Raw genomic sequence first — 15457 nt, 5'->3', positions numbered from 1 at the left:
TTTAACTGCTGTATGAAATTCCTCAAGGATCTGTGTCTCCTGCATGATCATATGGCTACCATAAAGATCCATATGAAGTCAGACCTGCCAAGGCATAAGTGTGCATCATCACCAATCCTTGCTCTTCATATTTGTAGCAGCCAGTCTCAATTTTACCAAATGTTATCTTCCCCCAGGAGAGACACAAGCTGTAACAGATGGATAGATTATTTTTCAACACTGGATAATTATGACAAATGGCTAGAGTTGTAGGTGCACCTATCCTTTGCTTCCTGTACACTGACAAGTATGCCATTCTTACAAAAACGTGCTGTGTACTTTGTGCCATACACATTACCAGAATTGTAACAATGTTTCATCTCAGGAAGACAAATACTGTTCTGTGAAACTTCAAGAAACTTTGCAAGTTATCTCCAGAATTTAATTATTTTATATATTTACTATTTCTTTACTGGATATGTGGACTGGTCTATTGACCCTTTTCAGCTATGACCTAAACACAAAGAGCAGAAAATACATAAAAGTCTTTCTAATCAATGGTATTATATACAGAATGAGTACACAGCAAAAATTCAGCACACAATGGTAAGATTCAGTGCAGATAGGGTAAGATTAAAAGACTCACTTGGAGTACATTGAGAGAAAAAGAAAAAAAATATCCACAAAATGCAATGCAAGCTAATATATGAATAAAATGCACTGCAATGATATGAATAAGACATGACACCTAAAAACACATGTGAACTATATGTCTATAAGACCTTACATTGAGAGAATGAGACGTGTTTCTTAAATGTATCACATTTTTCATGATATGGGATGATAAATTACCTAACCGTTATCAAAACATCAGTTACTGGTAGATTCAGTAAAGGGATGCTCTTTAAGTGGATCTTTGAAGCTTTTAATTGTTTCTAGATTTCTGAGGTGAGTAGCCAGGTGATTACATGTAGCAGGTCCTAATCTAGAGCAGTTTTACATGGTGGGCTTACTGGAGAAAAAAATGTTATCTTAAAAGGGGTATTGACTATGTTTTAGAAAATTATAAATTAGACTACTTACATTGTCGCCTCACAGTAAAAGTTGTCCTGTTCAATTCTCAGCTAAAGCGTCTTCTGTGTGGAAACATGCATGAATGGGCGTACCTTCATTGAAGGTTGTGTGTCAGAGCTGGCAACTCGGTACGTAAAAATCTACTGCCAATCATTAGCGGACCGGAGTTCCGCTGTGGCGACCCCTAACCGGGAAAAGCCAAAAGACACAACAACAACAAGAAAACTGGCCCTATGAGGCAGCGAAAGCCAATTGGAAGGGTCTGCTAATAGAATGAATCTGGAGTTATTATTCATAGGTTCATAGGTAGGTACTAGGCTATTAGCCCTAGGGTCTATATAAGCCTAGCCAAAAAGGTACCCTGGCTTTCGCCACCCAAGAAAATTTTTTTCTGTGCCCCTGTCCAGCAGAGCCACAGAAGTGATCCCTGGGGTGAATTTCCTATTTCCCATCCAATCATCAAGATTTTTCTTGAAGAGTGCTAATGAGGAGCTCTGTTTGACATAGATAGGTAGTATGTTCCAGAGTATGGGAAGTCTCTGGGATAGGAATCCATCCCTCCAACATGTTCTGTTTATTGTGGTGACAAGGTTTAGGTCCCTAGAGTGTGTAGCTTGGAGGGATTGGGATTTCTTTAGGTGGAGCATGTCCAACAGCTCTGGGTTTGACATAGCTTTGTATGTTAGGCAGAGATCGCCTCTGAGTAGGCAATATCCGATGGAGTAAAGCTGGAGTTTTTTGAGACGGTCTGCATAGGGTATCTGTTTGAGGCCAGTAATCCTCTTTGTGAGGTATTTTTGTGGCCTTTCCAGTTGTTGTAGATGTCTTGTGAGGTACATATCAAAAGGGGCACTGTACTCTATAATGGGTCTAATGAGTGATGAGTACAGGGGAAGAATGAACTCTTTTTTTCTGGATGAGAAACCTTTTGTGATGAGGTGAGCCACGTAGAAGGATTTCCTGACCACTGTGGTGATGTGATTATCAAAGGAGAGACTACTGTCCACCTATGTCCCAAGGTCTGTTATCACACTTTTGGCATTAAGTAGTCTACCACTTATGTGGTAGTTCATGGGTACAGAGTTTTTACCAAAGGAGATGACAATAAACTTCTTGGCATTGAGCTTCAGGCCATGGCTTTGACACCAGGCATCTGTCTCAGTGAAGCCCTTTTGTAGTATGTCCACATCATTAGGAGTTTCGATTATGGCACCTAGTTTGCAGTCATCTGCAAACTTCATTAGCCAAAGACCTTCTGTGTTAGCCTGTACTTCAGAGAAGTAGATACCAAACAGGAGAGGGCCCAGGACTGAACCCTGTGGTACTCCACTTGTCACTGGTCTGAAGTCGGATTTGGAGTCTGCTACTTTCACAGTGTGGGTTCTGTCCGTGAGCCAGTTGGCAACCCATCTTGTGACATAGAGATGTATACCTAGTTTAGTGAGCTTATCTTTAATTCCAGAGTGGGGGATGGTGTTGAAAGCCTTGGCGAGATCTAGATAAGCTATGTGAACCACCTTACCCTCATCTATGGCTTTGGTGACTGCTTTAAAGAAGTCAGTCATGTTTAGGAGACATGATCTGCCTTTTACAAACCCAAACAGGGTAGGGTCCAGAGTTTGGAGATTACCAATGTCTTTGTTTATGAGTTCCATGATGATACATTCCATGGCCTTGCAGACCAGGCTCGTCAGACTAATGGGGCGGTAGTTCCCGGGGTCCGTCGTGGCTCCCCCTTTGTGGAGTGGGATAACCATTGTGGTGCGCCATTCAGTGGGTACAAAGCCTGAGGTGAGGCTATGATTGAACATGGTACTTAGGCAGGGTGCCAGTTCATTCTGTAGTTCATGTAGAACGCAGCCTGGGATATTGTCAGGTCCCGTGGATGCTGTGTTCTTGGCTTTGGAGAGTGTGTTTTTTACCTGTGCAGCCGTGATTACAGGAACTTTGCATTCTTCCAGTATAGAGATGGGCCCTCTAGGGGGTGAGAGGGGGAGGTAAAGTTAGCACTGGACCTATCTGCCAGGATGTTGGCAATATCAGTTGGTTCTTTATATTTACTGCCATTGTGCTGTAACTCAGAGCAGATCTGAGTGCTGCCGTTGAGATTCTTGACATAGCTATAGAATGCTTTGTGGTTGCCTTTAAAGTCAGTGGCAATTTTGTTTTCGTAACTAGCTTTGGAGGATTTTATGAGGATCTCAGCTTCTTACTGAGGTTGACCAGGGAGTTCCTCCAGTCATGGGATTTTACTCTTTTTTGCAACAGTTTCTTTCTTCTGTTGTAGAGTTTGTTTATGGCAGAGGACCACCACATTGGCTTCCTTTTTTTGGAGGATAGCATATTGGTTCTTTTAGGGATAGCATGATCCATGCACTCGTGTAAGTGCTTATAAAGTGCATTTATGTAGGATTCAGCAGTCATACCTCTACTGTCTGTCTGCATGGGTGTCATGAAGTTTGCCACTTCTGTCTTAAGAAGTGTGAAGTTGGCTTTGGAAGAGTTTTTTATGGTGGTTTCCCTAATTGGGGGTGGGGGAGAGATGTGGATGTCTATGGTGATTAGCTTGTGGTCGGATCTGACCAACGAGGAATTGACCTCTGGTGTCAAACACTGGTTGCCCATGTTGATACTGACCAGGTCTAGGATATTGCTGCCCCTGGTGGGGATGTGAATAAGTTGATCTAATGCGTTCGAATTTATGAATTCCAGAAAACGTTGAGCAAAAGAATTGGTACATGAGTAGTTTTCCCAGTTAATGGTGGGGTAGTTGAAACCGCCCATTATTAGGGTGTTTGGTTGTACCCTAATACTTTCCAGTGTATCAAGAAATGAGGAGTGGGAATCCTGGGGCATGTTGGGGGGTCTGTAGCAAGCTACAATTTGGATTGTGGTCTTGCCCAGAGTTAGTTGCACTTGGATAATCTCGGATGCATTATGCTGTGCGACTAGCTTGGAGGTGTGGATATCCTTAATTCTCAGCAGTCTGTATTTTGTGAGTATTGTGTACTGAATGGATATTAAATATTTTTTAGCAATGGCACTGTGAGCAGTAGGTGAAGGGAAGTTGCTGATCTTGTAACATAGTTTTAATTGAACAAGTACCCTATTAGTTACAAAACCTGTATGCATGGAAAGGGTAGGGTCAAGTATTAGACCTAGGTAACTCTGTTCAGTGACATTAGTTATTATGTTCCCGTTAAGATCTGCTTAGAAAATTGGAGGGATAGTGGCTAATTTTTGGCTGAGGTAAAGACCATGACATTAATTTTCTTATGATTTATTAGTAGGCTATTATTAGTGGACCAGGTGCATAACTGAGTGAAACTGTCCCAAAACTTGGTATGCAGATCATATTGGCTAGTACTGGACTGCAGGAGCAGAACATCATCTGCATGCATTCGTAATTTAAGATTTGGTAATTCCAGGGGAGATTATTAACAAAGAGAGAGAAGAGGATGCAACAAAGACCCTTGCAGTACATCTGATTTAAGTTTACCAGCAGTGGAGGATGAGATGTTGCTATGGACTTGAAAGGTTCTATCTTTAAGATAGCTGTGAAACCAGCAACCAGTGTTATCTCCAAAGATCAGTCATTTCAGTTTGTTGAGATGAAGGGCATGGTTGACTGTATCAAAAGCCCTTATTATGTAAACAAAGAGAACTGCAGTAGTAACACTGTCATTCAAGTTGCACTAAATAGTACCAGTGGTCATTACCAGACCAGTGAAGGGACTGAAAGCATTGCAAGAGCCATGCTCCACATACCATACCAGGAGATAGCTGTTAATGAACTTAAGTAGCTGCTTGTATAAAAAATTTTTTTTTAAATATTTTGTAGTTGAGTACTTGAAAGAAATAGATCTGTAATCCTTCAGTCCATTAGAAGAAGTGACTTTATACAGAGGGATTATAACTTTTTTTAGGCAAACTTCAAAGGACAAAACCACCACCGTAACAGGTACAAGCATGCAAAATCTGAAGGTAATGCTACTCAATGCTAGAAGTCTAAACCTCAAAATGCACTCTCTCGAGGCACTCCTAAAAATGGAGAACATCGATATCTGTGCAGTAACTGAGACCTGGTTCAAGGCTCCAGAGAGCACCCCTGCAATACCAGGCTACAACTCTTACCACACTTTTCGGCCACCAAACCAGGACCGAAACACTAAAGGTGGAGGAGTGTCAATATTCACCAAGGATATTCACACCACCAGGCTAGTTGGCCAACACAATGTGTCTGAAATTCTCCAAGTGCAACTAACACTAGGTAAGACTGCAATCCAAATTGTAGCTTGCTACAGATCCCCACCATACCCCAAGATTCTCACTACACCTTTTAAACATACTGGAAAATATTAAGATAGAACCAAACACCCTAATACTGGGTGATTTTAACTACCCTGCCATTAACTGGGAAAACTACTCATGTCCCAACACCTTTGCGCAACGGTTCTTGGAATTCATAAATTCCAATGCCCTGGATCAGCTAATCCATAGTCCCACCAGGGGCTCCAATATCCTAGACCTGGTCATTACCAACATGGCAAATCAATGCTCCATACCTATGGTCACCCCCTCGTTAGTCAGGTCTGACCATAAGCTAATCACCCTTAACATCCACATCCCACCCCCAACCCCCAGTAAAGAAACCACCATAAAAAACTTCTCCAAAGCCAACTTCATGCTACTCAAGTCAGAAGTGACAAACTTCATGACACCAATGCAGACGGGAACTGAAAGTTCAACTGCTGAATCCTACACTAAGGCACTGTACGAGCACATCCACTCATGCATGAATCGTGCCATCCCAAATAGAACCAAAATGCTCTCATCCAAAAAAGGAAGCCAATCTGGTGGTCCCCTGCCATAAACAAACTTTACAACAAAAGGAAGAAACTTTTACAGAAAAGAGGAAAATCCCAGGATGCAAAACTCCTTACTAGCCTTAGTAAGAAACTGAGATGCCTCATAAAATCCTCCAAAGCTAGTTATGAAAATAAAATTGCCAAAGATTCCAAAGACAACCACAAAGCATTCTATAACTATGTCAAGAATCTAAATGGCAATGCTCAGATCTGCTCTGAGCTAAAACAGAATGGCAATAAATATACTGATCCAAAGGATATTGCCAATATCCTGGCAGATCGATTCAGTGCCAACTTCACCCCCCCTCACCCCCTAAATGGCCCATCTCAATACCGGAAGATTGCCAAATTCCAGTAATAACGGCCACACAGGTACAAAACGCACTCTCTAAAGCCAAGAATACAGCATCCATGGGACCAGATGACATCCCGAGCTGTGTACTACATGGACTACAATATGAACTGGCACCTCACCTAAGTGTCATGTTTAATCATAGCCTCACCTCAGGTTTCATGCCCACTGAGTGGCGCAGAGCTACAGTTATCCCAATCCACAAGGGGGATCCACCTTGGATCCCAGAAACTACCGTCCCATCAGTCTGACAAGCCTTATCTGCAAGGCCATGGAGCGTATTATCATGGAACTTATAAACAAAGACATTGGCAACCTTCAAACACTGGACCCCACCCAGTTTGGGTTTGTGAAGGGCCGATCTTGTCTCCTGAACCTGATTGACTTCTTTGAATCAGTCTCCAGAGCCATGGACAAGGGTAAGGTGGTCCACACAGCCTATCTAGACCTTGCCAAGGCCTTTGACACCATGCCCCACTCTGGAATCATAGATAAACTTACTAAGTTGGGTATTAATCCCTATGTCACCAAATGGGTTGCTAAATGGCTTACTGATAGAACCCACACTGTAAAAGTAGCCGACTCCAAATCCAGCTCCAGACAAGTGACAAGTGGAGTACCTCAGGGTTCAGTCCTGGGGCCGCTCTTGTTTGGCATCTACTTCTCTGAAGTACAGGTCAACACTAAGGGACTCTGGCTAACAAAGTTTGCAGATGACTGCAAACTGGGAGCCATTATTGAATCCCCAAATGATGTGGATACTCTACAAAAGGGCCTTACAGAAACAGATGCTTGGTGCCAGAGCCATGGGCTCAAGCTCAATGCCAAGAAATGTATTGTTATCCCTTTGGGAAAAACATGTATCCATGAATTACCATATAGGTGGCAGTACACTAAACACAGAAAGTGTGATAAGAGACTTAGGGACACAGGTGGACAGTGGTCTCACCTTCGATAACCACATCGCCACAACAGTCAGGAAATCCTTCTATGTGGCACACCTCATCACGAAGGGCTTTTCATCCAGAAAAAAGGAGGTCATTGTCCCACTGTACTCATCCCTCATTAGACCCATTATAGAATACAACGCCCCATTTGGTATGTACCTCTCAAGACATCTGCAACAACTGGAAAGGCCTCAGAAATACCTCACTAAAAGAATCACAGGCCTAAAGCAGATGCCCTACGCTGACCGCCTAAAAAACTCCAGCTATACTCTGTTGCATATCGTCTACTCAGAGGTGATCTCTGCTTAACATACAAGGCCATGTCAAACCCAAAGCTGTTGGACATGCTACACTTAAAGAAATCCCAATCCCTCAGAGCTACACGTTCCAGGGATCTAAACCTTGTCATCACAATAAACAAAACATGCTGGAGGGATAGGTTCCTGACCCAGAGACTCCTCAGACTCTGGAATAGATTGCCCATACATGTCAAGCAGAGTGCCTCTTTGGACCTCTTCAAGAGGAACCTTGACGTTTGGATGGGAGAAAGGAAATTCACCCCAGGGATCACGTCAGTCGCCCTGCTAGACAGGGGTCCAGGAAAGTAAATAATGTGGGAAGAAATAGCCAGGGAATTGTTATGGCTAGGCTTGTATAGGCCCTAGGGCTGATAGCCTAGTACCAACCTATGAACCTATGAACCTATGAACAAGCTTAAATGCTAGTGGGACAGTACCAGAAGCAAGAGAAAGGTTTTAATGATATGAGCAAGGGGGTTAGCATTTTTTTCAGCCACAAGACATAGGAAGATTGAAGAAGTATGATGGATTTAACTCTCATATTGGTGAGTTTGAGAAGTAAGGTCACAGGAAGATTGAAGAAGCATGATGGATTTAACTCTCATATTGGTGAGTTTGAGAAGTAAGGTCATAGGAAGATTGAAGAAGTATGATGGATTTAACTCTCATATTGGTGAGTTTGAGAAGTAAGGTCATAGGAAGATTGAAGAAGTATGATGGATTTAACTCTCATATTGGTGAGTTTGAGAAGTAAGGTCTTGGTCTTTTTATTGCAATTTCAGAGAAACGAAAGGTTGCTGCATAACAGGGTAGAAGGTATAGATCAAGGAATAAAGGTTCCTGCTCTTCATTGGTGGGAACGTAAACTGTATGAAAGGTCTTAATTCTGTCAGTTATAGTGCACTGCAAAACGTAGCATAGTCATTAGGAAAGGTGGAGTGATTCAATGCTATTGATTCATTTTCTGGCAGGTGAAGAGTTATGTAAGGCCCCTGTTAAGCATTTCTTTCCAAAAGAGATTGGGTCTAGATCACTAATGACTATGGAAACAGTCAAGTACCTTCTCTACCTCAAAAGTCAGTTTCACTTAACAGCAAGCCAACATACTGAGATTCAGCAGAGGCTACCAGAGGATGTAGAGTCTTACTGCCCCCTTTAAGAGATTTCAACAGTGTATCTTTTCAAACTTCAGAAAATGAAAGAACTGCATATTGAATCACATGGCTAGGCAAGAAAAGAAGGCATTTAACTTATACACCTGTAGAATAATTGTAAAAGTGTGCAATTGCTTGAGCTGAGATATTCACATATACATGCATGCATATATGTATACAGACAGACAGACAGACACACACACACATATATATATATATATATATATATATATATATATATATATATATATATATATATATATATATACATACATACATATATAAAAGTTGGAGCATTTCTGTGATTGTTTAATAGCACAGCTATAGTCTGTTATGGGCTATAACTTTTTTTGTGATTATTCTTACATCAGCTCTAGCCCATATGTTCACTTTCCAGATGTTTTCTTTCTTTCTTTCTTTCTTTCTTTCTTTCTTTCTTTCTTTCTTTCTTTCTTTCTTTCTTTATTTTTATTTATTTATTTGTCCTTTGGTAATTGAGAAAATCCAGCTGAGCCAATAGTCCAGTTTTATTGGATTTCATGAGAGAAAAGCTCCACAACAGATTCAAAAACATTTAAACAATGGTTGAGTAATTATATACAAGAGAAGAAAGCCTGACAACAAATTACATATTTTACAATGACTTGGGGAGAAAGGCACCACAAAAACACACATAAAAAATTTACAGTAGCTGAGAAGTAATTATATACAAGGGGAGAAAATCCGCACAAAAGGATGCATGTATTTCATTCATGTCATACATACCACATTCAAAATCTAGTTTCAGACCGCTCAGTTTGTTCAATTTGTCTATAGTCATAGATTTGTAAGCCCTAACTTGGTTATTGAACTGCAAGGCTCTTAAGAAACCTATCCTTACACTCCCATGGTAGTCTTTGGCCCTTTTGTTTTTTATTTATTTTATTTTTTTATTATTTTTGAATGCATAACACAGAGGTTGGCAGAGATATGTTGTGACATTTGCTTGTTGTGCTCTACTAGGGGTGGATTTGAGGATTCCCATCCATTCGTCCAAATTACACATGAAGAGAGTAAGAGAAGTAGTTGGTTTTATGTAGAGTGGAAACAGTTCCATAGAAGTGACATTCTCTATGATAACCACCTGTTCCTCCACCAAGTCCTACCTGTTTTTCAAAAGGGAGTGATATCACCTGAGTGGCTGTTTATACACCAGTGTGACTTGTGAATGTGCAATAGGACAGAAAGGACAGGGTCTATTAAGGCTCTATACTCAAGGCCGATGTTGCCTGTTAGCAGCCTGCATGATAATGAGAAGAGGCCTAAGGCTTTGAGATGGTCTACATAGTTATGATTTAGAGTTATGCTCATGATATTTGACTAAGAAAGCATTGCAGTCTTTCCAGTTGTGACAAGCATTTGCACAGGCACACACTGAAAGGGACATTATACTCAATTACTGGCCTAATGAGAGCTATTTACAGTAAAATAAGTGCATCCTTTGAACTGGACACCATGCCTTTAGATACAACCTCTGCAATGAAAAAGTGGATAATATGGAGATTGGGCATCTAACACCATTTTTTGTCTACATAGATTCCTAGAAACCTTACTAGAGGATCAACTTTCAGGAGGATGTTGTCAGTGTGATAGCTACAAGGGAAATCATGCTTGCTGAAGGATAATCATATACATTTCTTGTTACTTAATATAAGTCCATGGTTTTAACAAAAGCTGTTTGTTTGGGAAAGGATTTATTGGAGTATTTTGGTGTTCTTTGGGGAGTTAATAAGGACGTCAAGTTTACAGTCATCTGCAAACTTTGTCAACCAAAAACCTTTAAGTTTTGCTTTGACCTTCGAGAAGTAAATACTGAAGAAGAGTGGCCAAAGGACTGAACTACTAGTGACAAGTATTTTTTAGAACATACTTCCACCCACCCTAATTTCCTGAGTTTATATTTGTGGGCCAATTAACTATGCAATGAGTTATACAGGGATTTACATTTAGCTGGGTGAGTTTATCTACTATAAATTGCATGCTTAATTGATTAATTGTCTTGTGCAATATGCTGTAGTTAAGTAAAGAGTGTTTTGTAGTGTTTTTCCTCTTGGAAAGCTGTGCAAACTGAGGCACTAAGTATTTCATTAAAATTGCTTACTTCTTGGATTGGTGGTCTTGGTGGTATTTTAAAATTTTATTTTTTGCTTTTTTAAGTTGTATTTGGAGTTTATCTACAATACCTGAGTGTGGTATGCTGTTGAATACATTTGCAAGGTCTAGATATGCTGTGTGTACTGATTTGCCCAGGAGTAGACCAGGTTAAGTAGGCAGGATCTGCCCTTGATCTATCAAAACTGGCTCGCATCTAGAATCTATATGTTACCAAGATCTTTATTTATTAATTCTGTAATGATCCTTTCTATAACCTTACACATGAAGGTGGTCAAGCTTATGGGTCCATAATTACCTTGGTCAATTGATGCGCTGTCTTTGTGTTAGAGGCTGACTGTAGCTGGCTTCATTCATTTCGGACAGATCTTGTTTGGAGGCTGATATTGAATAGCCTCTATAGGGAGTCTGACAGATCTTGTTTCAAGGCTGGCCAGAAGGTAGCCAGGATGTCATCCAGTCCAATTTAAAATATTGTTCTTTGCCTTGGATAGTGCCTTGAGGATTTGTTCTTGTTTGATTTCTGAAGGTGTAAATATGGGTATGTGTTCTGCAAATAAACAGGATGATAAAGTTTAAGTTAACTTGTACACCAATAGATTGACAAATTCCTCTTGTTTGAGTTTGTGATTTCATGTACTATTAGCTATGTGCAGTGCTAGAATTGTTTCTGAAGTTTCTAAGACACATGAAAACAAGGTTTTGTGGTTATCCTTCACCTTTATGGATATTTGTTTCTGATATCTGGTTTGGCTGATTTGATCATAGTCCATGTTAAGTTTATCAAAAACATTTTTGGCATTGTGAGATTTAAACTTATTTTTGCATTCAATGATTTTTTTTTTATTATAGAACCTGTTTATATTGAGTTCCACCGAAGAGATTTTTTTTAATTTGATGTTATACTTGCTTTAAAGGGAAATTACTGCATATATGCAGTTATTTATATGTGCACAGAACAAAATCTTATAAAACTGAAAAGTTATTAGTAACTGAATAATACACACTGTAGCATTACTGGAACTTCATGCCCAGTTTCTTGTATTCAAACTGTTTTTTTTTTTTTTTGCCAGTGGTTAGTGAGGGTTTGTAACATTTTGCTCTGAAACAATACTGTTTAAGCAAATGTATGATATCTGCTTCTCCCACCATCATGTTTTATGTCTTTCAAGTGAATAATAACTTGGACTGAATTTTGTTAAAGAGATGATATCATGTTTCTCCATTTTCCTGACTTATATTTTCATGTTCTAGTTTTCCTTTCCCCATTAAAATATTACATGTATTAATCTGTAATTAAGCATTATTAAAATACTAAAAAAGAAAACATATAACAAAGATCCACAGAATAAACACTCGATCAGACCAGTAAAACACGATAATCAGCAAACCAACAAGCAGGTGATAGAGCGAACACAGCAGCATACACAGTCTAACTATGAACCGTTTATTAACATAATAGAGGTACATTTCTAGCACAGTGGAAGAATGCAGTCTTGTTTAAGCTAGAGAGTTATGTTTGCAATGTTGTTTTCTATTGGCGTTTTGTCGATGGTGTCTTTCTTCTTTGGAGAGGAAGTGTTGCTGATTAACAAATGTTTTTTTTTTTTTTTTTCACAGATTAATAGCTTATGTGATTGTTTGTCTTTTACTATGGCACATTCTAGTGAGAGGATTGAGTTTTTGGAGCTGTTTATTGAGAAACTACCAGACGCCCTGATCAATGCTGGAGTGTATAGGAAGAGGTGTGCTCGTAATACCTTGTTAACTAGAAGTAGTATGCATCCTAACCACGTATTTCGTAATTTGATACGTGGTCAAGGCATTAGAGCATCAAGGCTCAATCCTACCAGTATAGGTTTTCAAACTGAGATTGAGTCCTTGCAATAGAGACTTGTAGGTAGAGGTTATTCAGTCAGTGAGATTCTAACTAATTGGTCTGATTTGGATATCCTTAGGGAAGGGACAGCAGCTCCATATTATGGACCTAAAACTTTGGCAACGAGTGAATCTTCACCGTCTGCTGCTAGACAATTTGAACATGTCAGAATCCCACTGTTTTTCACAAGAGATCAATGATCTCTATGTGATATTTTTAGACAACACTGGTCCATTCTACAGGTAGATTCTGAGCTGGGAGAAATAGTTGGTCCCAGTCCAAGGTTTGTCTTTAGGAATAAGAGGAATTTGAAGAGAATTCTTTGTAGTGAGAGGTCTGAGGATAATGTTTTTGTCAGAATAGGCACTACTTTGCCTTGTGGGAGCTGCAATTTTTGTTGTTATATTGATACTTCTGAGAAATTTGATCATCCAGATTTAAAGAGATGCTTTTCTTTTCATGTGAATGCGGACTGTAAATCATGCAATGTTGTTTATTTAGCCCAGTGTGTCATCTGCAATTCCTTCTACGTGGGCAAGACAAATCGTTGCCTACGTGATAGAATTAGGGAACATGTTTATAGTATCAGGAAGGGGATTATTACTAATGCCCTTTCGAAACTTTTCAGCGAGCATGGTGATTCACATTATTTCAACTTTAGAGTTATCGACATTATTTCCCCTAGTCCACATATGGGGGATATACATAACCATACAGAGTTTAAAGAGAATAATTGGATGGTCATTTTGAGAGCTGATAGAGGCTCTGGGCTTAACGGAAGAGCATCCATTAAGCCCTATTTGAAGAAACGGAGGGTACCAAAATAACAATTGTAAGATTTTTTAAGATAGATTTTTTATTTTACTGAGATATTCATTATCTTTTATATGTATATTGTTGTGTTTATTTTTATAGATGTATGAATATGTGATATTTTAATGTGGTTTGAAAAAAAATTTTTGTTATGCATTTTTATGTGATTTGAAACTCTGTTGTACTTTAGTTTGTGATGTCTCTTTAAGAAGTTGAGCTGGACTCAAAGTATGTAATGTAATTGGTTGGTTTGAAATTTTTTTATAGTATATAATAGACCGTTGTTTTTATGTGTATAGGTCTGATGAAGCATTTTTTGTGAAAGCGCTTACCTCTATTATGTTAATAAACGGTTCATAGTTAGACTGTGTATGCTGCCGTGTTCGCTCTATCACCTGCTTGTTGGCTTGCTGATTATTAAAATACTGCAAAAACAACCAGTGAAAACAATTCATGTCCAATTCAGATTATATTATGGATATATTCCGTCTATATTTCATCTATAGCGTCTATGAACTATTAGTTCAGTTGCCTGTCTAACACAGAGTATGTTCTCTCTCTACTTTTGATAGGCAGCTGATTTTCCTTCTCTTTTCTGAATGGACTATTTTTCCTACCTATTTTGCATATGCTTTTCCACCCTGTGCTACACTGGCCAGCAATGTGTTTTGTTTGCCAACTAGTTTATATGAATTACATATTTTTATGTAAATGTCGGTAGTGTTTGTTTCTTTTTCTGTTGTTAGTAGCTTTTATCATCAAGGTGATATTAGATCATACCATTATATGACCTAATGAATGTGCTTGTTAGGAGTTCCTTATTTGTTGTGTGCTACGTTTTCTATGGTGTTTGTCTTGGAAGGGAGTGCAGCCAATTTATTGTAAGTGAGATGAGTTTTCAGTATATATACATCAGAATGATCATGTTGATTTCTTTATTAAGGACAATCTTGATTTTGATATGAAGACTGTGTGGCTGATGGTGGTAAATTTGTTAAAATTATATTATTCTACTATCTTTGTTTGTTTTTTTTATCAGTTTTCATCTGTTTTTTTGCTAATTATGGATTTTTTATGTATATACTGCAGGATGTTATTGCCAGTCTTTGGGCTAGATCGTTTTTTTAAGAGAAGCTATTATTTTAGATAGGTGGTCTGACCTTCTTCCATTCAGCTTATTGGTGTTTGATCCACCAATCTGGATAGAGTATGATAGACTAGCTCATAGGCTGATATGCTCTCTACTCATATGGCCACTGGCTATTTCTTGCATATTGTTTATTGGATGCCAGTATGCAAGTATTCTAATTATTTGTTTTTAGATATGTGATATTTGCTAGTTTGTGATTTACTTTATGAATGAGTCTGTTTATTGGATTGTTAAAGGATCTGAGGTGTGAAAGCACTTGCCCGTTTTTCATTTTATGCTTTGCTTTCATGTATTTTAATTAAAGTAATTTTGTTTTAGCCAAGATCTGTGTCCTCATCTTTTTATTCTGTTGACCTACATTTTTAAAATACTTATTACTTTCTTTAGGTATAACACTTAGATTTTACATGCATGCAATCTATGTTGGCTGTCTGTAATAAGCAGTGCATACTGGCAAATAAAATGTTAATCACTCTATATAACTTGCAAATAAAACCTGATTAAGTTATATTAAAGTATTCTTTAACCCAACAAGTAATACTGGAAAGACTAGCCATTGGAAGCTAAACTACCTGATAATATTATTTTACTAAATTCCCTAGTATTTTATACATGCCCTAACTATTATTTTATATATGCCCTGTGGAAACCCCATGACTCTGATTACACACCCACCTTCGCAGAGGCTCTCAATAAAAATCTACCCAAACAGCAGAGACCTCCAAGGCAGAAACGCACTTGACCACCACAACAGAACACTAATCATGAGACACATAACTCTCCTAAACATT

This window comes from Protopterus annectens, chromosome 3.part1 (assembly GCF_019279795.1).
Source record: "Protopterus annectens isolate FY-2018-M chromosome 3.part1, PAN1.0, whole genome shotgun sequence".
Lineage (NCBI taxonomy): Eukaryota > Metazoa > Chordata > Ceratodontiformes > Protopteridae > Protopterus > Protopterus annectens.
Note: the sequence above shows the minus strand (reverse complement) of the source record.